This window comes from Chlorocebus sabaeus, chromosome 9 (assembly GCF_047675955.1).
Source record: "Chlorocebus sabaeus isolate Y175 chromosome 9, mChlSab1.0.hap1, whole genome shotgun sequence".
Taxonomy (NCBI): Eukaryota; Metazoa; Chordata; class Mammalia; order Primates; family Cercopithecidae; genus Chlorocebus; species Chlorocebus sabaeus.
Window position 1 is genome coordinate 62,561,291 of NC_132912.1, and position 19,131 is coordinate 62,580,421.

Here is a 19,131-nt window from a genome sequence, read left to right on the forward strand (position 1 = left end):
GGTTTTGCCATGTTGCCCAGGCTGGTGTTGAATTCTTGGGCTCAAGTGATCTACCCACCTCAACCTCCCAAAGTGCTGGGATTACAGACTTGAGCCACTGTGTCTGGCCCTATCTATTTTAATTTTTACTTCTTTGTTTACATCTGAGGTTTCAAATTTTGTTGGCTATTTTTCTTTTTTCATAAGTTGCCTGTCTTTAAGGCTAAGAGAGCAACCAGGAGAACAAGTGTGTTCACTTGGCGTTCTCAGTCCCACAGGTGTGTCAGACCTCATTGCCCTGTTTTTAATGACTTGCATTGTTTTTGGCACAAAGTGTATTAATCAGAGTTCCTGGTAACAAGAAATAGAAACCAAATCTGGTTAATGAAGTGGAAAAGCTTTGTTTTGTCATGCTTTTGGAAACATATCAGGCAGCTCACAGAATCTTCGTGAAGGCTAGAAACCCAGGATGAGAAAATGAACAAAAACCAAGGGTTACTGGCAGCAGAGTCCAGCTGGATCCCACCCAAGCCTTGGTCTGGTTAGAACACTGGGTTCCATGCCAAGGGACCCAGTGCTGCCTCTGCCCCCACTGCCCAAAGAACATTCTCCCGTTTTCCTTAGCAGGAGCATCCAGTGAGCCACACTGGCCACCAGAGAGGGAACAGGGAAAGTGAATATCTATCATTCCTGTCCTGGGGAACAAGAAGCAAGGGGAGGCCTTCACACAGTGGAGTAAGGTGGATATAGATGCTGGGCTGTCCAAAAGATGCTGACCACCAAGTTTATGAACTACTTAACAGGGTACAAAGCATCTTCCTGTCCATAAATAGAGCTATCAATGGCCACCACACGCTGGTGTTGCTACGTAGAAGGCACTAAGCTGAGCATATGACATGCTACATCATTAGCTCTTCTTTTTTTTTTTTTGAGACAGAGTCTCGCTCTGTTGCCCAGGCTGGAGTGCAGTGCCGCGATGCTCTCTGCTCACTGCAAGCTCCGCCTCCTGGGTTCACACCATTCTCCTGCCTCAGCCTCCCAAGTAGCTGGGACTACAGGCACCCGCCACCACGCCCGGCTAATTTTTTTTGTTTTTTTTTTTAGTAGAGATGGGGTTAACTGTGTTAGCCAGGATGGTCTCAATCTCCTGACCTCGTGATCCGCCCGCCTTGGCCTCCCGAAGTGCTGGGATTACAGGCATGAGCCACCGCGCCCGGCCTACATCATTAGCTCTTCTAATCATCCTCCAAGGTTGGTATTACTCTCTCTGTTTTGTAAGTAAGAAATCCAAGCTTGGAGTGATTCTATCACTTCCCCCAGGTACACAGTGAATGTCAGAGCCAAAATGCAAACCCTGCTGCATCTGACTCTAAAATCACACACAGCCAGGCGCAGTGGCTCACACCTGTAATCCCAACACTTCAGGAGGCCGAGGCAGGTGGATCACAAGGTCAGGGGTTTGAGACCAGCCTGCCCAACATGGTGAACCCCGTCTCTACTAAAAATACAAAAATTAGCCAGGCGCGGTGGCGGGCACCTGCAATCCCAGCTACTTGGGAGACTGAGGCAGGAGAATCGCTTGAACTTGGGAAGTGGAGGTTGCAGTGAACTGAGATCGCACCAGTGCACTCTAGCCCGGGTGACAGAGCAAGACTTCGTCTCAAAAAAAAAAAAAACGTAAATAAATAAAATAAAATCATATGCCACAGGGCCTCCCAGGTGGTTGTTTTGACAATCACAATACCCCACCACCACCCACCCCCCAGGAGTGGCCAGAGGCTTCCCAGTGAGTGAGTGACAGAATACAGCCCCACTAGATTCATTCTCTTTGGATTATCTTCAAGATGCCAGGAGAGCTCCAAATATAAGGGCTCTCCTGATTGCCATAAGGAAGAGACTTCGGTGATGTGTTTTCTGCATGTTCCCTGTTTTAGCCAATATATCAAGAAAATGCGTAAAATGTGTATTTAAAAATATATTTTAGGCCAGGCGAGGTGGCTGATGCCTGTAATCCCAGCACTTTGGATAGATCACTTGAGGTCAGGAGTTTGAAACTAGCCTGGTCAACATGGTGAAACCTCGTCTCTGCTGAAAAAATACAAAAATTAGCTGGGCGTGGTGGCATACACCTGTAGTCCTAGCTACTCGGGAGGCTGAGGCAGGAGGATAGCTTGAACCTGGGAGGTGGCAGTTTCAGTGAGTCAAGATTGCACCACTGCATTCCAGTGTGATCGACAGAGCAAAACTCCCTTTCAAAAAAAAAAAAAAAAAAAAAGGCTGGGCGCGGTGGCTCACACCTATAATCCCAGCACTTTGGGAGGCCAAGGCAGGCGGATCACGAGGTCAGGAGATCGAGACCATCCTGGCTAACATGGTGGAACCCTGTCTCTACTAAAAATACAAAAGAATTAGCTGGGCATGGTGGCAGGCACCTGTAGTCCCAGCTTCTTGGGAGGCTGAGGCAGGAGAATGGCGTGAACACAGGAGGCAGAGCTTGCAGTGAGCCGAGATCGAACCACTGCACTCCAGCCTGGGCAACAGAGTGAGAACCTGTCTCAATAAAAAAAAAAAAAAAAAAAGAAGAAGTATTTTAAAGCCTCTGGTTCTAGGTCTGATGGAGGTGTCTGATGGAGTAGCAGGTATCATATTTATCTTTCCCTGGCCTCTACTGTGAATGAATATAAAGCCCGGACAAAATATAGTAAACTCTTTGCAGATATGCTACATCAACCGGTACAGGGATATGGTCACTGAGAGAGTTCACCCCCGCTTTCACGCTGAAGACATTTTCTTGACGACGGGAAACAGTGTCCAAGGAGAGACTAGCAGTGTTATTAGCTGGGGAAAACAGATGGGAGTGCAAGGCTGCTGAGGCAACGGGGATTTCGGGGAGAGCAAGGAGACACAGAGCAGAAACCCAAAAATTCTGCTTAAAAATTCTTCTTGAGGACACAAGGAAGTTTTTGAGGGATAAAAATATTCTATATTTTGATTGTGGTGATGGTTACACATGTGTTTACAGTCATCAAAAGCCATTAAACTGTGCTCTTAAAATGAGTGAGTTTTATTGTAAGTATATCAATATGTTAATTGCATTTTGTATTTATTTATTTTGAAACAGGGTCTCGCTCTGTCACCCAGGCTGGAGCACAGTGGAGTGATCACAGCTCACTGCAGCCTTGTCCCCTGGGGCTCAAGTGATCCTCCCACCTCAACCTTCCAAGGAGCTGGGACTACAGGTGCACACCACCATGCCCGGCTATGGGGCCTCCCAATGTTGCCCAGATTGGCCTCAAATTCCTGGGCTCAAGTGATCCTCCCACCTCAGCCTCCCAAAGTGCCGAGATTATAGGTGTGAGCCACCACACCTGGCCAGTTTTTATTTTTGAAGAATGCCTTTGTCAAGCTCACCCATCCTCACTAACACTGTGAATGAACATTAAAAAAATATTGTCCTAGACTGTTTCCTAATAATTTTACTAAGGCAGTGAGAGTTATAATAAGCTAAAATACGATGAGATTAGCATCGCCCATCCTAAATCCCAACGTACTGTATTTTAAATCAATAAAGTTATTGTATTTTATTTTGTTTACTGAGTTGGGGTCTCCCTCTATTGCCTAGGCTGGAAAATAGTGGTGCGATCACATCTCACTGCAACCTCGACCTCCTAGACTCATGCAATCCTCCCATCTCTGCATCCCAAGTAGCTGGGACTACAGGTATGCATCACCAAGCCCCGCTAATTTGTTAATTTTTTAACAGAAATGCAGTCTCACTATGTTGCCCAGGCTGGTCTTAAACTCCTGGGCTCAAGTGATCCTCCCTCCCCGGCCTCCCAAAGTGCTGGGATTACAAACATGAGCTCCCACACCTAGCCAAAGTTGATTATTTTATTTTTTTTGAGTCAGAATCTCGCTCTGTCACCCAGGCTGGAGTGCAGTGGCATGCTATCGACTCACTGCAACCTCTGCCTCCTGGGTTCAAGTGATTCTCCTGCCTCAACCTCCCAAGTAACTGGGATTACAGGAGCAGACCAATATGCCCAGCTAATTTTTGTATTTTTGTAGGGACAGGGTTTTCGCCATGGTGGTCAGGCTGGTCTCGAACTCCTGGCCTCAAGTGATCCACCCGCTTCAGTCTTCCAAAGTGCTGGGATTACAGGCGTGGGCCACCGTGCCCAGCCAGAAATTGATTATTTTAAAATTCTCCTTCTTGAGGCTTCACTGACTCCTAAACTCCCACACACAGGGCAAGACTCCGGCAGATGGAGTAGAGAATAGCCTCTGCAGCTAGACAGCTGAGTTGAAGTTTCAGAGGCTTTTCAGGGCTGGGAGAGTTGGAGTTTGGCCCCAGCCAGAGTAGAGAGACTTTGGCGAAGACCTGAGGTTTTCACTTGAGATCCTAGAAAGATCGTACATACGCAGAGTGGGCCATGAGTTAGTAATGGGAATGGAGACAACTATGCCCTCTTGGATGCTGGAAAACAAATGAATGAGTGGCAACTACTTTAGCCGATCCAAGCTAAACTGAATAGGAGAAGAAGCTAAAAGCAACCAGATTTACTCTGTGGAATTTCCAAAAGGCTCAGGAATTGGCACCAGAATTAGACGTGAAAGTGGGGCTTAAGGACAAGAGAACTGTTTGAAAATTTAAGAAAAAAATTATATACCCCAAATGCCCTCCTCATATCCTGCCATCCAGAAAATTGGTGGGAGACTAAAGTTTATTCCCAGGAGATGGCTGGGCACGGTGGCTCACACCTGTAATCCCAGCACTTTGGGAGGCCAGCAGTTCGAGACCAGCCTGGCCAACACGAAGAAGCCACCTCTAAAAAAATACAAAAATTAGCATGATAAGGTGGCATGTGCCTGTAGTCCCAGCTACTCAGGGAGCTGAAGCACAAGACTCTCTTGAACCTGGGAGGCGGAAGTTGCAGTGAGCCAAGATCGTTCCCCTGTACTCCAGCCTGGGTGATAGAGCGAGACTCCATCTCTAAATAAATAAATAAATAAATAAATAAATAAATAAATAAATAAAGTTTATTCCCAGAAGAAAGTAAATTGCATGGTCTCTAGATTAGAGGACTCTGGACTCAGCTAGTAAGAGGGGTCTGTACTTACGGCAGGGGATTAAGCAAACATTTACAGCTGTAGTGTGAAACCCCGGCCTTCTTCATTCACTGAGCTCCTAGGGCTTCATAACTCCAGGTGATCAGTTGAAGAATGTATTTTGGAGACTCTGACTACCTAAAAAAAAAAAGATCTAAAGATACTCACGACAATGAATGGCTCAGCCAGATCACCCTGCAATGAAGTTCATAGTCAAAAAGTTCTCCCCATGTGCTCAGACTTTTCAATCAGCTTTTTAGTGCCCCTACTCAGATAACCAACAGTCATCAGACATCTGACCAAAGTCTCTAACATGAAAGGCAGAGATGAAAATAAATGGAAAAACCTACTTGGAGAAAATTATTTTATGCAAGGAAAAGAGAACTTTTAAAAATACAACAAAAAACCTATCATTATTATTTCTTAGCGAGATCTTAAAAGCATGCGTCAGGCTGAGCACGGTGGCTCACACCTATGATCTCAGTACTTTGGAAGGCCGAGGTGGGTGGATCCTTTGAGGTCAGGAGTTCGAGACCAGCCTGGCCAACATGGTGAAACCCCGCCTCTACTAAAAATACAAAAATTAGCTGGGCGTGGTGGCGGGCGCCTGTAGTCCCAGCACATGGGAGGCTGAGGCAGGAGAATCTCCCGAACCCAGGAGGCAGAGGTTGCAATGAGCAGAGATTATACCACTGCACTCCAGCCTGGGTGACAGAGCAAGACTCCGTCTCAAAAAAAAAAACAAAACAAATCATGCATTTCTGAAACAAGAACACAATACTATCAAAAATAGACATAATACTTATATGGATATTTTTCCCCCTTTCTGAGATAGAGTCTTGCTGTGTTGCCCAGACTAGAGTCCAGTAGTTATTCATAGGTGTAATCCCACTACTGATCAACTGATCAGCATGGGAGTTTTGACCTGCTCCATCTCTCTCTCTCTCTTTTTTTAGTTTTGGATATGACCTTTATTAAGCTTGTGCACCAGAGTGGAAATAATGCCTGTACAAAACCAAATGTTTGTTACTATAACTTCTGCATCACCGTTAAAATCCAGTTTTTTAAAAACTCAATCAAAACCCACTACTTTGGAATCAATAGCTTCTTTGAAGCCATAGTAACACTTAAACATGGTTAAGACTAGAATGCAGAAATTGGTCGGTTGGAAAGCTAATTAAACTTCCAGCTTGCTCAGATACAATTACAAAAAGACAAACTTGGGCTGGGAGCGGTGGCTCACGCCTGTAATCCCAGCACTTTGGGAGGCCAAGGCAGGCGGATCACCTGATGTCAGGAGTTCGAGGCCAGCCTGGCCAACATGATGAAAACCCATCTCTACTAAAAATACAAAAGTTAGCCAGGCGTGGTGGCGCGTGCCTATAATCGCAGCTACTTAGGAGGCTGAGCCAGGAGAATCGCTTGAACCTGGGAGGCGGAGGTTGCAGTGAGCTGAGATCACGCCATTGCACTCTAGCCTGGGCAACAAGAGCAAAACTCTATCTACAAAAAAAAAAAAAAAAAGATGAAATTGTGCTTTTCACAGAGACACAGTCCACTGGAATTACCATGCTGGACAGTTGGTAGAGTACTTAGAGTCCCGAGATAATAAGGAATCCAGGCCGCCTTTAGACAGTCTGCTGTTGTCCTTTCTTCCCCATCAGAGGTCTGTGAGTGTGTGGAATGACACCACCACCAGCAATTGTAGCCTTGATGAGAGAATCCTTGATGAGAGAAGATGAAGATGAAGAGAATTCTTCATCTTCACAAACAGCAAGTTGCAAGTGACAAGGGGTAATACGCTTTACCTTGAAGTCTTTTGATGCCTTTGCTGCCAGTTCAGGTAGCTCTGTGGTGAGTTACTCTAGGATGGCTATGCTATGCACTGCGGCAGTTGCACCCACATGCCCATGACTGGTTGTCCTAGATCTCAGGTGTCGATGAATATGTCCCACTGGGAACTGCAGGTCGGCTCTCTACGAGTGGGAAACCACCTTTGTCTTGGTTTTTCCAGAGTCCTTCCCAGCCTTATTGCCAGTCGTTTCGAATTCTGCTGAAGCTCAAACAAGCAAGACAGAGAAAGGGCTAATCAAACACCCAGCAAGATCCCACCATCTATTTCTTCAATGTAATGCAATTTAAACTACCAACCTGCTCCTTTTCTGATCCGGGCCAGTTCACCCCTCCTTAGGCAACCTGATGGTCCTCCGCTCCCAGGAGGCCATCATATTGATGCCGAACTTAGTACGGATACCCGATCGGCATAGCGTGCTACAGCCCAGAACTCCTGGGCTTAAGCAATCTTCCTGCCCCTGCCTCCCCAGGAACTAGCACTAAAGGTACAAACCACTATGCCCAGCAAGAGTATAATGTATATAGACATTCAATTTGCAAATATATAAACCCGAGACAAAAACACAATACTGTTGGGGTTTTGGTTGTTTTTGAGACCGTGTCTCACTCTGTCACCTAGACTGGAGTACAGTGGTGTGAACATGGCTTACTGCAGCCTTGACCTCCTGGAATCAAGCAGCCCTCCTGCTTCAGCCTCCCATGTAGTTGGGACAACAGGCACATGCCATCACACTCAACTAATCTTTTCATTTTTTTATAGAGATGGGGTCTCACTTTGCTGCCCAGGCTGGTTTTGAACTCCTGATCTCAGTCCTCCACCTCAGCCTCCCAAAGTACTGGGATTACAGGTATGGGCCACCATGCCTGGCCACTATTTTTTTTTTTTTTTTTTTAGGGGAACATTCAAAGGACAAAAGGAGCTCTTTAAACTTAAAAATATAATGTGAGAAATCAAAAACTCAGTAGAAGGATCGGAATATAAAATTGAGGAAAGCTTACAAAAACATAGTCACAGAAAATAGGAGAGAAGAGATAAGAAAATTAGAGGCCTGGCCGGACGCGGTGGCTCACGCCTGTAATCCCAGCACTTTGGGAGGCCGAGGCGGGCGGATCATGAGGTCAGGAGATCGAGACCATCCTGGCTAACAGAGTGAAACCCCGTCTCTACTAAAAATACAAAAAATTAGCCAGGCGTGGCGCCTGTAGTCCCAGCTACTCGGAGGCTGAGGCAGGAGAATGGCGTGAACCCGGGAGGCGGAGCTTGCAGTGAGCCGAGATCACGCCACTGCACTCCAGCCTGGGCGACAAAGCAAGACTCTGTCTCAAAAAAAAAAAAAAGAAAGAAAATTAGAGGCCTAATACAGGAATTCCACTTTCTGAATAATAGGAATTCCAGAAAAATAAATAAATAAATAAACAAACAAATAAATAAACAAAAAAAAACAACAGAGAAGAAGGAGTGGAGGAAATGCTCAAAGAAACACCCGGGCTGGGCACGATTGCTCACACCTGTAATTCCAGCACTTTGGGAGGCCAAGGTGGGTGGATCATGAGATCAGGAGTTTGAGACCAGCTTGGCCAACATATGAAACCTCATCTGTACTAAAAATACAAAAAATTAGCCAAGTGTGGTGACAGGCGCTTGTAATCCCAGCTACTCAGGAAGCTGAGGCAGGAGAATCACTTGAACTCGGGAGGGGGAGGTTCCAGTGAGCCGAGATTGTGCCACTGCACTCTAGCCGGGTGACAGAGCAAAACTCCATCTCAAATAAAATAAAATAAAATACCCAAAGAAAATTTTCAAAAACGGAGACATATATTTCCCGTTTAAAAGGGCCCAAGATGTTCTTGGCCCAATGGATTAAAAGAGACCAACATCAAGGCAAATCATTGTAATTTAGAACACTGAAGACAAAGAGAAGATCCTGCAAGTTTCTGAAGGGAAAGGGGAGCAGGTCAGGAATTAACAGTGGCTTGAATGTTTCAATAGATGCACTGGGAGTTAGAAGACAAGCAATGCTTTCAAATTTCCAAAGGAAAATCATCTCCAACGTAATTCTTTTTTTTTTTTTTTTTTTTGAGACAAAGTCTCACTCTGTCACCCAGGCTGGAATGTAGTGGTGCAATCTCAGCTTGCTGCAACCTCTGTCTTCTGACTTCAAGCAATTCTCCTGCCTCAGTCTCCCATGTAGCTGGGATTATAGGCATTAGCCACCAGACCTGACTAATTTTTTGTATTTTTAGTAGAGACAGGGTTTCACCAAGTTGGCCAGGCTGGTCTCAAACTCCTGACCTCAAGTGATCTGCCTACCTCGTATTCCCATAGTGCTGGGATTACAGGTGTGAGCCATGGTAACCAGCCATACAACTTAAAATTTTATACCCAACCAAACTATCAATCAAGGTTGAAGATAGAAAAAGACATTTGAGTTATTTAAGGTTCAGTAAAAAATGTTTATATACTCAGGAGGCTCCTGAAGGATGTGTTTCACCAAAATAAGGTAGTAAACCAAGAAAAAGACAAGGGGAAACAGGAATCTGACATGTGATAGACAAAGAGAATCCCCCAGGATGTTGGTAAAAAGAGACTGCAAGATGACAACAATGCAACAGTCCTGTAGGACAACCAGCCTAGACCAGATAAGGTCAGAAACGTCTAAGAGAGATTTCTTCTTTTCTTTTTTTTGAGACGGAGTTTTGCTCTTGTCACCCAGGCTGGAATACAATGGTGTGATCTCGGCTCACTGCAACCTCTGCCTCCCGAGTTGAAGCAATTCTCCTGCCACAGCCTCCCGAGTAGCCGGGATTACAGGCACCTGCCACCATGCCCGGCTAATTTTTTGTATTTTTAGTAGAGACAGGGTTTTACCATGCTGGCCAGGCTGGTCTCAAACTCCTGACCTCAGGCGATCCACCCATGTTGTCCTCCCAAAGTGCTGGGATTACAGGTGTGAGCCACTGTGCCCAGCCATGTCTAAGAGAGGTTTCTTCAAGAAAATAAAATTGGTAGAATATCATCTGAAAGTATTGAGGGAATATTTCAACAACTGAAAGAGCTTAGCATTAAATACATAGGAAACTAAGTAAATGAAGTGGGGGTGGAGATAATTATTAGCTCCAGGGAAAATAAAAAATTGTGCATAGTCCATCACATGGTAATAGTGTTTACATAGTGGTAATAATGTAAATACTGGCTACTGCTCTAACCAAATTATTGTATAACTATAGTGGAAAGATGGAGGCCAGGAAGGGCGCATGAGTTGTTCGAGTACGGAAGACAATAAATAGTGCCTAAAACTGAAAAAGTATGACGTAGTAATAAAATAATATTATTGAGGGAAATGGAGATAAATGCCAAAAGAATGAGCTATAAAAATTGAAGATGGCCAGGTGTACTGGCTCATGCCTGTATTCCCAGCACTTTGGGAGGCCGAGGCGGGTGGATCACTTGAAGTCAGGAGCTCAAGACCAGCCTGGCCAACATGGCGAAACCCCGTCTCTACTAAAAATACAAAAATTAGCCAGGTATGGTGGCATACGCCTATAATCCCAGCTACTCGGGAGGCTGAGGCAAGATGAGAATCGCTTGAATCTGGGAGGTGGAGGTTGCAGTGAGCTGAGATCATGTCACTGCACTCCAGCCTGGGTGACAGAGCGACACCCTGTCTCAAAAAAAAAAAAAAAAATGAAGGTGATTATCTCTGCTAAGGGGAAGGGAGAGGGCTCTTTTTCATAAGTCTTGCACCATCCTTTGACTTTTTAAACTATGTAAATGAATAACTTAAATAAAAATTAAAACTTTGACCCAATTTCTATCTCCAAACGTACAGCCTAAGGCAGGCAAACACACAAAGCAATGTAAAGACAAAGCATCCAAAACCTGAAAAGGAAAGTTAAGTTGTACACAGGGAAGGACAGCATATGCGTAGGTAAGAGGAACAGCAGGACTTCTGGAAATAGGCTGAAAATATTAATGATGCCTCCTTAGACTCATCCAGGAAACCATCATATTTAACATGACCTGGAACTTGACCTTTCAGGATGCAGTCTGTTCTCCCAGGGATGGGAGGTGGGAGCTTCCCCAGGGAAAGTAACGTGGGATGGAAGTTTCTAAAAGCCAAAGCAGCCATCACTGTCCCTCCCACTTCCTGTTCCTCTTCATCCATCCTCTCCTCCATCCTCCACCAGCCCCTCAGGATCCCTGCTTAGAGATATTGACCTGTGCTCATGTTTGCGAAGATCAAACTGACTGAGGGGATTAGGACGCGCTTAAGAGCCAGCAGACAAATCTGGCTTTACTTTTACCCCTGCATCCTCTCTCCCCAGCCATGCTCGTGGTATCTGGGCAGACAGCTCAGCCAACCCACCTGCACAGCTTCCCCAGACATTCCACACCCAGACAGTGGTGCCAGGAGTAAAGCGGCAGAGAAAGGGAAGGTATTAGGGTAGAATTAAGGTGAGGAAGTGACTCAGCCCCACATAAGCCTGCAGGCATCCGGAGGAGTTCTCAGGAGGCAGTGGTGGCTGGGCAGCATTTCAAGCTGGCCTGTGAGTGAGGCTGAAATGTGACTCGCTCTGCCCCACCAGGCACTCGGTGTTGCAGGGGAGGGCTGGCTGTGCTCCTGTCACCAACCCAGACTCCCAGAACATCCCTGGTGGTCTGGTTGGGTTTGGGGTCACTGGATTTTGCATGGCAATGGGTTTCTTTCTTCTGGGTTTGTTTGCCTTGCATAGGGTAGAACGAGGTAGAGACGTGACTACGGCAGGAGCGGCCTCTCCTGTGAAAGAAGCCACTCCCCTCGAGGACAGAGGGCGGTCCGCTTTGGGGGCCTGGCAGGGGAAAGCAAGCCCGTAGGCAGGACCACTGCGTCATACAGAATATGCTGCCTTTCAGTTAGACAATTCAAATTCAAGCTCTTGACACTTGGACAAGATACCAGCCTCTCAGAGACTGTTTATTCATGGAACAAACCCTGGAAAACAAAATTACCTCGACTGTGTGTCAGATGCGTTCACTCTGTAACCACCTCTGATATGCCAGGGTCTGGGTTCAGTTTAGAAATAATTTTTAAAAGTAAGCCATCTCACTCCATTAAGATGGCTACTATCTGGCTGGGTGCGGTGGCTCACTTCTGTAATCCCAGCACTTTGGGAGGCCAAGGCAGGAGGATCGCTTGAGCTCAGGGGTTCAAGACCAGCCTGGGCAACACAGCTAAACCCTGCTTCTACAAAAAAATATTTAAAATTAGGCAGGTGGTGCCATGCATCTGTAGTCCCAGCTACTTGGGGGTGCTGAGGCAAGAGGGTTGCTTGAACTCAGCAGGTAGAGGCTGTAGTGAGCCAAGATTGTGCCATTGCACTCCAACCTATAGGACAAAATGAGACCCTGTCTCAAAAAAAAAAAAAAAAAAAAAAAAGGATGGTTACAATGAAAAATTTAAAAATATATTTAAAAATAGGCTGGGCACAGTGGCTCGCACCTGTAATCTCAGCACTTTGGGAGACCAAACTGGGAGGATCATCTGAGGCCAGGAGTTGGAGACCAGCCTGGTCAACATAGCCAGACCCTGTCTCTACACAAAATTTAAAAATTAGCCAGGCATGGTCACACATGCCTATAGTCCCAGCTACTGGGAAGGCTGAGATAGTAGGATCCTTGAGCCCAGGAGTTCAATCCTATAGTAAGCTATGATCATGCCACTGCATTGCACTCCAGCCTGGGCAACAGAACAAGACTCTGTGTCTGTAAGTAAGTAAATAAATAAATAAATAAATATTTTAAACATAAATAAAAACCAGAAAATAACAAGCCTTAGCAAGGATATGGAGAAACTGAAATTCTTGTGCACTATGGTTGGAAATATACAATCGTGCAGCTGCTATGGAAAAGAGTATGGCAGTCCCTCAGAAAATTAAACATAGACCAGGTGTGGTGGCTCACACCTATAGTCTCAGCCCTTTGAGAGGCCAAAGCAAGAGGATCACTAGAGATCAGGAGTTTAAGACCAGCTTGGGCAACACAGAGAGGCCCCCATCTCTACAAAAAAAAAAATTTAATTAGCTGGGCATGGTGGTATGCACCTGTGGGGCCAGCTACTTGGGAAACTGAGGCGGGAGGATCACTTGAGCCAGGTGAAGGCTGCAGTGAGCTCTGATCACACCGCTGCACTCCAGCTTGGGTGACAGAGAGAGACCCTGTCTCAGAAAAAAACAAAATAATAAATAAATAAATAAATAAATAAATAAATAAATAAATAAACATAGGCTGAGTGTGATGGCTCATGCCTATAATCTCAGCGCTTTGGGAGGCAGAGGTAGAAGGATACCTTGAGCCCAGGAGTTCAAGGTTGCAGTGAACTGTGATCACATCACTGCACTACAGCCTGAGTGACAGAGTGAGACCTTGTCTCGTAGATAAATAAAACATAGAATTACCATATAATCCAGGTCGGGCACAGTGGCTCACACCACTCAGGCGGATCACCTGAGGTCAGGAGTTCAAGACCAGTCTGGCCAACATGGTGAAACCCCGTCTCTACTAAAAATACAAAAATTAGCCAAGTGTAGTGGTGCGTGCCTGTAGTCCCAGCTACTCAGGAGGCTGATGCAGAATTGCTTGAACCCAGGAGGCGGAGGTTGCAGTGAACTAAGATGGCACCACTTCACTCCACCCTGGGTGACAGAGTGAGACTCTGTCTCAAAAAAAAAAAAAATTGCCATATGATTCAGCAGAGTATTTGCCTAAAATAACTAATTAGTTTGATAATAAAATCCATCAGCCTCGGTCTCTCAAAGTACTGGGATTACAGACGTGAGCCACCACGCCCGGCCTGGTGTCTTTTTAAAAGAAATTTAGGCCAGGCGTGGTGGCTCACGCCTGTAATCCCAGCACTCTGGGAGGCCGAGACGGGTGGATCACGAGGTTAGGAGCTCAAGACCAGCGTGGCCAAGGTGGTGAATCCCCGTCTCTACTAAAAATACAAAAATATTAGGCACTCGGCAGTGACGGATGCCTTTAATCCCAGCTACTCGGGAGGCTGAGGCAGGAAAATTGCTTGAACCCAGGAGACGGAGGTTGCAGTGAGCTGAGATCTTGCCACCATTGCACTCTAGCCTGGGTAACAGAGCAAGACTCCTTCTCAAACAAACAAACAAAAAAGAAGTTTAAAAGTATTATTGTTTTAATTATGGTAAAATAGGCATAACATAAAATTAACCATCTTAATCATTTCAAGGGCACAGTTCACTAGTATTAATTACATTCACATTGCTGTGCAACCAATTTCCAGAACTCTTTTCATCTTGCAAAACTGAAACTCTGTACCCTACCTGTTAAGCAACAATTCCCCATTCTCCCCTCTCCCAGCCCCTGGCAGCCCCTCTTCTATTTTCTCTCTCTGGGATTTGGACTATTCTAGGTACCACAAGTAAATGGAATCGCATAGGATTTGTCTTTTTGTGACTGGCATATTCCACTTAGCATGATGTCCTCAAGGTTTATCCATTGTAGGATGTAAGAATTTCCTTTCTTCTTAAGGCTGAATATCTTACTGCATGTACATATCACATTTTGCTGCTCCATTCATCTGTCGATGGACATTTGGGTTGCTTCCACCTTTTGACTTTTGTGAACAATCCTGCTATGAAGGTGGGTGTCCAAATAACTCTATGATACTCTGCTGTTAATTTTTTTCTTTTTTTTTTTTTTTTTTTTTTTTTTGAGAGAGTTTTGCTCTTGTTGCCCAGGCTGGAGTGCAATGGCCCGATCTCGGCTCGCTGCAACCTCTGCCTCCAGGCTTCAGGTGATACTCCTGCCTCAGCCTCCCGAGTAGCTGGAATTAAATGCATGTGCCACATGAGCACAGTGGCTCACGTCTGTAATCTCAGCACTTTGGGAGACCTAGGCAGGTGGGTCGCTTGAGGTCAGGAGTTCAAGACCAGCCTGGCCCACATGGTAAAACCCCATCTCTACTAAAAATACAAACATTAGCCGGGTGTAGTGGTGGGCACCTGTAATCTCAGTTACTCAGGAGGCTGAGGCAGAATAGCTTGAACCCAGGAGGCGGAGTTTGTAGTGAGCCAAGATCGTGCCATTGCACTCCAGTCTGGGTGACAGAGAGACTCCATCTCAAAAAAAAAAAAAAAAATTTAAATTAAAAAACTAAAATAAAGTAAATGGGTTTCCTCGTAGTTCAGTTTACATATATACTGGGCTTGACATGTGGTTCCCAGGTCTTCTCGCCTGGGTTTCAGGGCAGTGTTTATGTATCAAAGGGGATGTAAGTACCAGTTCCTTAGGAAAGGCCCAGGAGAAAGGCTGTAGCCTTAACAAATGAGAAGTAGGGGACTCAGAGAAGAAGATGACAAGCCTACAACAAGAGGGGAAGAAACTTACTGTTTTGTTGGTGATGGTGGGTTTTTTTATCTTTTTTTTCTTTTTGAGACGGAGTCTTGCTCTGTTGCCAGGCTGGAGTGCAATGGCGTGATCTCAGCTCACTTCAACCTCGGCCTCCTTGGTTCAAGCGATTCCCCTGCCTCAGCCTCCCAAATAGCTGGGACTACAGGCCCGTGCCACCACGCCCAGCTAATTTTTTGTATTTTAAAAGACGGGGTTTCACCATGTTAGCCAGGGTAGTCTCAATCTCCTGACCTCATGATCCACCCGCCTCAGCCTCCCAAAGTGCTAGGATTACAGGCATGAGCCACTGCACCCAGCTGAAACTTACTTTAATACTCACCATTTGGGCACCACAGTTTCCTAGATGAACAGAGAGTATATCTTGTAATATTTAAAGACATGGCATTGCCAGGTGTGGTGGCTCACGCCTATAATTCTAGCACTCTAGGAGGCTGAGGCGGGCGGATCACCTGAGGTCAGCAGTTTGAGACCAGCCTGGCCAACCTGGTGAAACCCTGTCTCTACCAGTAATACAAAATTATCTGCGCATGGTGACACATGCCTGTAATTCCAGCTACTTGGGAGGCTGAGGCAGGAGAATTGCTTGAACCAGGAAGCAGAGATTGCAGTGAGCCGAGATCGCGCCATTACACTCCAGCCTGGGCAACAAGAGCAAAACTCTGTCTCAAAAAATAAAATAAAATAAAGACGTGACATTGCTAAATACCTATTTTACTCTCCATTTTGACTTGTGAGATGTGTATCTGTAAGTGTGTGTAGTAAGGGCATTACGCAGAACTACCCAGAAGTGCTTTCCTGAGCAAGGATATCCATAGCAGAGATTGTTCGTTGTCCTGCAAATCCATTCTCCCTCCTTCCTTAATCATGAAACTCCCAGCTTTTAGCTGGGCACACAGCCACCAAGAACAAGGACTACATTTCCCAGTATCACTTGCAGTTCTTTCTTTCTGAGAGATTAAGCTGTGGCCACTGGAATATATGCAGTGCCTGTATGACTTTCTGAAAGTGTATTCAAAGGAAAGGGACAAAAAATTCTTTTTGTCTTTCCTCCTTCTTGTTGGCTAGGATATAGACGTGATGGCTGGAGCTCAAGCAGCTCAAGCCATTTGCAGAGACAGTGGAACAAGAGCAACGGAACCTACCTCATGGAGCCCTATATCAGTCTGGATAGCTGACTTCAGATCTTCATTTATGTGGGACAGAAATGTATTTCTGTTTTGTTTAATTTGCTGTTATTTGGGGATTTCTGTTACTCACAGAAAAAAAAACTTATGTTTTGGGGTTTTGTTTTGTTTGTTTGTTTTTGGTTTTTTTGAGATGGAGTCTAGCTCTGTCACCCAGGCTGAAGTGCAGTGGTGTGACCTTGGCTCACTGCAACCTCTGCCTCCTGGGTTCAAGTGATTCTCCTGCCTCAGTCTCCCTAGTAGCTGGGATTACAGGCGCCTGCCACCACACCTAGCTAATTTTTGTATTTTTGTAGAGACAGGATTTTGCAATGTTGGTCAGGCTTGTCTCGAACTCCTGACCTCAGGTGATCTGCCCACCTTGGGATTACAGGCAGAATTACAGGCATGAGCCACTATAGCCAGCCAGAAAAAAAAAAATTTTAACTGACTTTCACAGTAGCCAATAAACCTTGGGCTTACTCCCATCCGGGGTCTATGCACCATTTTTCTTTTCTTTTATTTGAGATAGGAACTCACTCTGTTGCCCACAGGCTGGCATACAGGGGTATGATCATAGCTCACTACAGCCTCTTATTCCTGGACTCAAGTGATCCTCCTTCCTTAGCCTCCCAAAGTGCTAGTGTGTGAGCCACCACACCTGACTTTTTTTTTTTTCTTTTTTTTTTTCGAGATGGAGTCTCGCTCTGTCACCCAGGCTGGAGTGCAGTGGCGTGATCTCGGCTCACTGTAAGCTCCGCCTCCTGGGTTCATGCCATTCTCCTGCCTCAACCTCCTGAGTAGCTGGGACTACAGGCACCCGCCACCACATCTGGCTAATTTTTTTGTAGTTTTAGTAGAGACGGGGTTTTACCATGTTAGGCAGGATGGTCTCAATCTCCTGACCTTGAGGAGATTTCACCATGTTGGCCAGACTGCCTCTGGTCTCGAACTCCTGACCTCAAGTGATCTGCCTACCTTGGCCTCCCAAAGTGTTGGGATTACAGGCATTACCACTGCATCTGGCCATTTTCTTACTTTTCTTTATGGTTTGACTGTGAATGTCTATGTCACAAGACAAGACATTGCCTTGTTTTGAATTTATGACCACACGTTTTCTTCTGTGGCTTGCTTCTTTATGCAACATTTTTTGGACTTTTGCCTGTGTCGATGCTTGTGACTGTAGCTATACATTCTCACTGCTGCATGGCCGATTCTATTGTATAAACATACCACAATTTACTTAGCCATTCTTCTGTTGATAGTCATTTGGATTGTGTCCAGTCTTTGGTAATTACTAACAATGCTGCTGTATGTGACTCCTAATGCACACATCTATTTAATACATTTAAGAGGAAGTGCTGGGTCATGGGGTATGTGATTTTCAACTTTCCCAGGTAATGCCTAACTGTTTTCTGAAATGCGTCTGCTTCTAGACTGTCTCATCTGCAGTTCAACCTACTCAGTAGCACTAGGGTAGTCTCTCCTCACAGGTAACACCAATTGAGCTCTCTTGGTTTCATCAGGGTAAGAGTTTGGGGAAAGGGGAGGAAAAAAACGGTCAGGTGTGGCTGGGCGCGGTAGCTCACGCCTGTAATCCCAGCACTTTGGGAGGCCAAGGCGGGCAGATCACCTGAGGTCGAGAGTTCAAGACCAGCCTGACCAACATGGAGACACCCCATCTCTACTAAAAATACAAAATTAGCCGAGCGTGGTGGCACATGCTTGTAATCCCAGCTACTCGGGAGGCTGAGGCAGGAGAATCCCTTGAACCCGGGAGGCAGAGGTTGTGGGGAGCCGAGATGGTGCCACTGCACTCCAGCCTGGGCGACAGAGTGAGAGACTCTGTCTCAAAAAAAAAAAAAAAAAAAAGTAAGAAAATGATTCCCCTCAGAATCAGAGTAGAAGTTAGATGAAAGCAAGAGGCAGGGAATAATAATGTCATGGAGGGGTCCAGGAAAGGAGGAAAGGCTTCTGAGGTTCTGGTAAGGTTCTATTTCTTATCCTGGGGGCCAGCACATGGGGGTGACTATATGGGTGTTTGCTTTGGAACTGGTTTGAAACTATACACATACATTTTCTGCTGTCTTGTGCCTGTAAGAGAGAAGGAGGGAGGAAGAGTGAAGACACTGTTTTGACAGTGGAGGGGGAGAGAATGAATGCTTTTTTCCCTCTTCCTTCCCTGTCAGCATTCATGACTCATTCCACCACTATTTAGCACTTACTCCATTCTGCTTGAATTACTGTTAGCTGTTAACACGTCTGTCTCCCTCTGTCATTAATTTATTCATTCAGCTGACAATTACTGAAAGTCCCCAAAGTGTCTGCAGGAAAAAGGGGCGACTGAAGAGAGTTAACCAATAAAAGGGAAAAAACCTGGCCCCTATCCTCCAGCAGCTCAGTCTTGGGGTGGGGGATGGGAGAGACAGATTCCTCTGGAGCTCTGTGGCAATTTGGCCCTGTGCCCTCAGGGCCTGGGCTCTAACAGAGGTGCAAGTGCGAGATCCACCTGAGAACTGGGACGGGTTTCCTGCTGCCCTGTATCCTTTACCACCTGGCACAACCATGGAGACAGCTGGTGTGTGTTAGGGCCTGGGTAAGTCAGTG

General features: G+C 45.7%; 1 pseudogene; it reads right to left on the reverse strand.

The window, feature by feature from the left end:
• Positions 1-6,562: 6,562 nt before the first annotated feature.
• On the reverse strand, positions 6,563-11,674 carry LOC103216786 (histone H2A.Z pseudogene; annotated as a pseudogene).
• Positions 11,675-19,131: the final 7,457 nt, after the last annotated feature.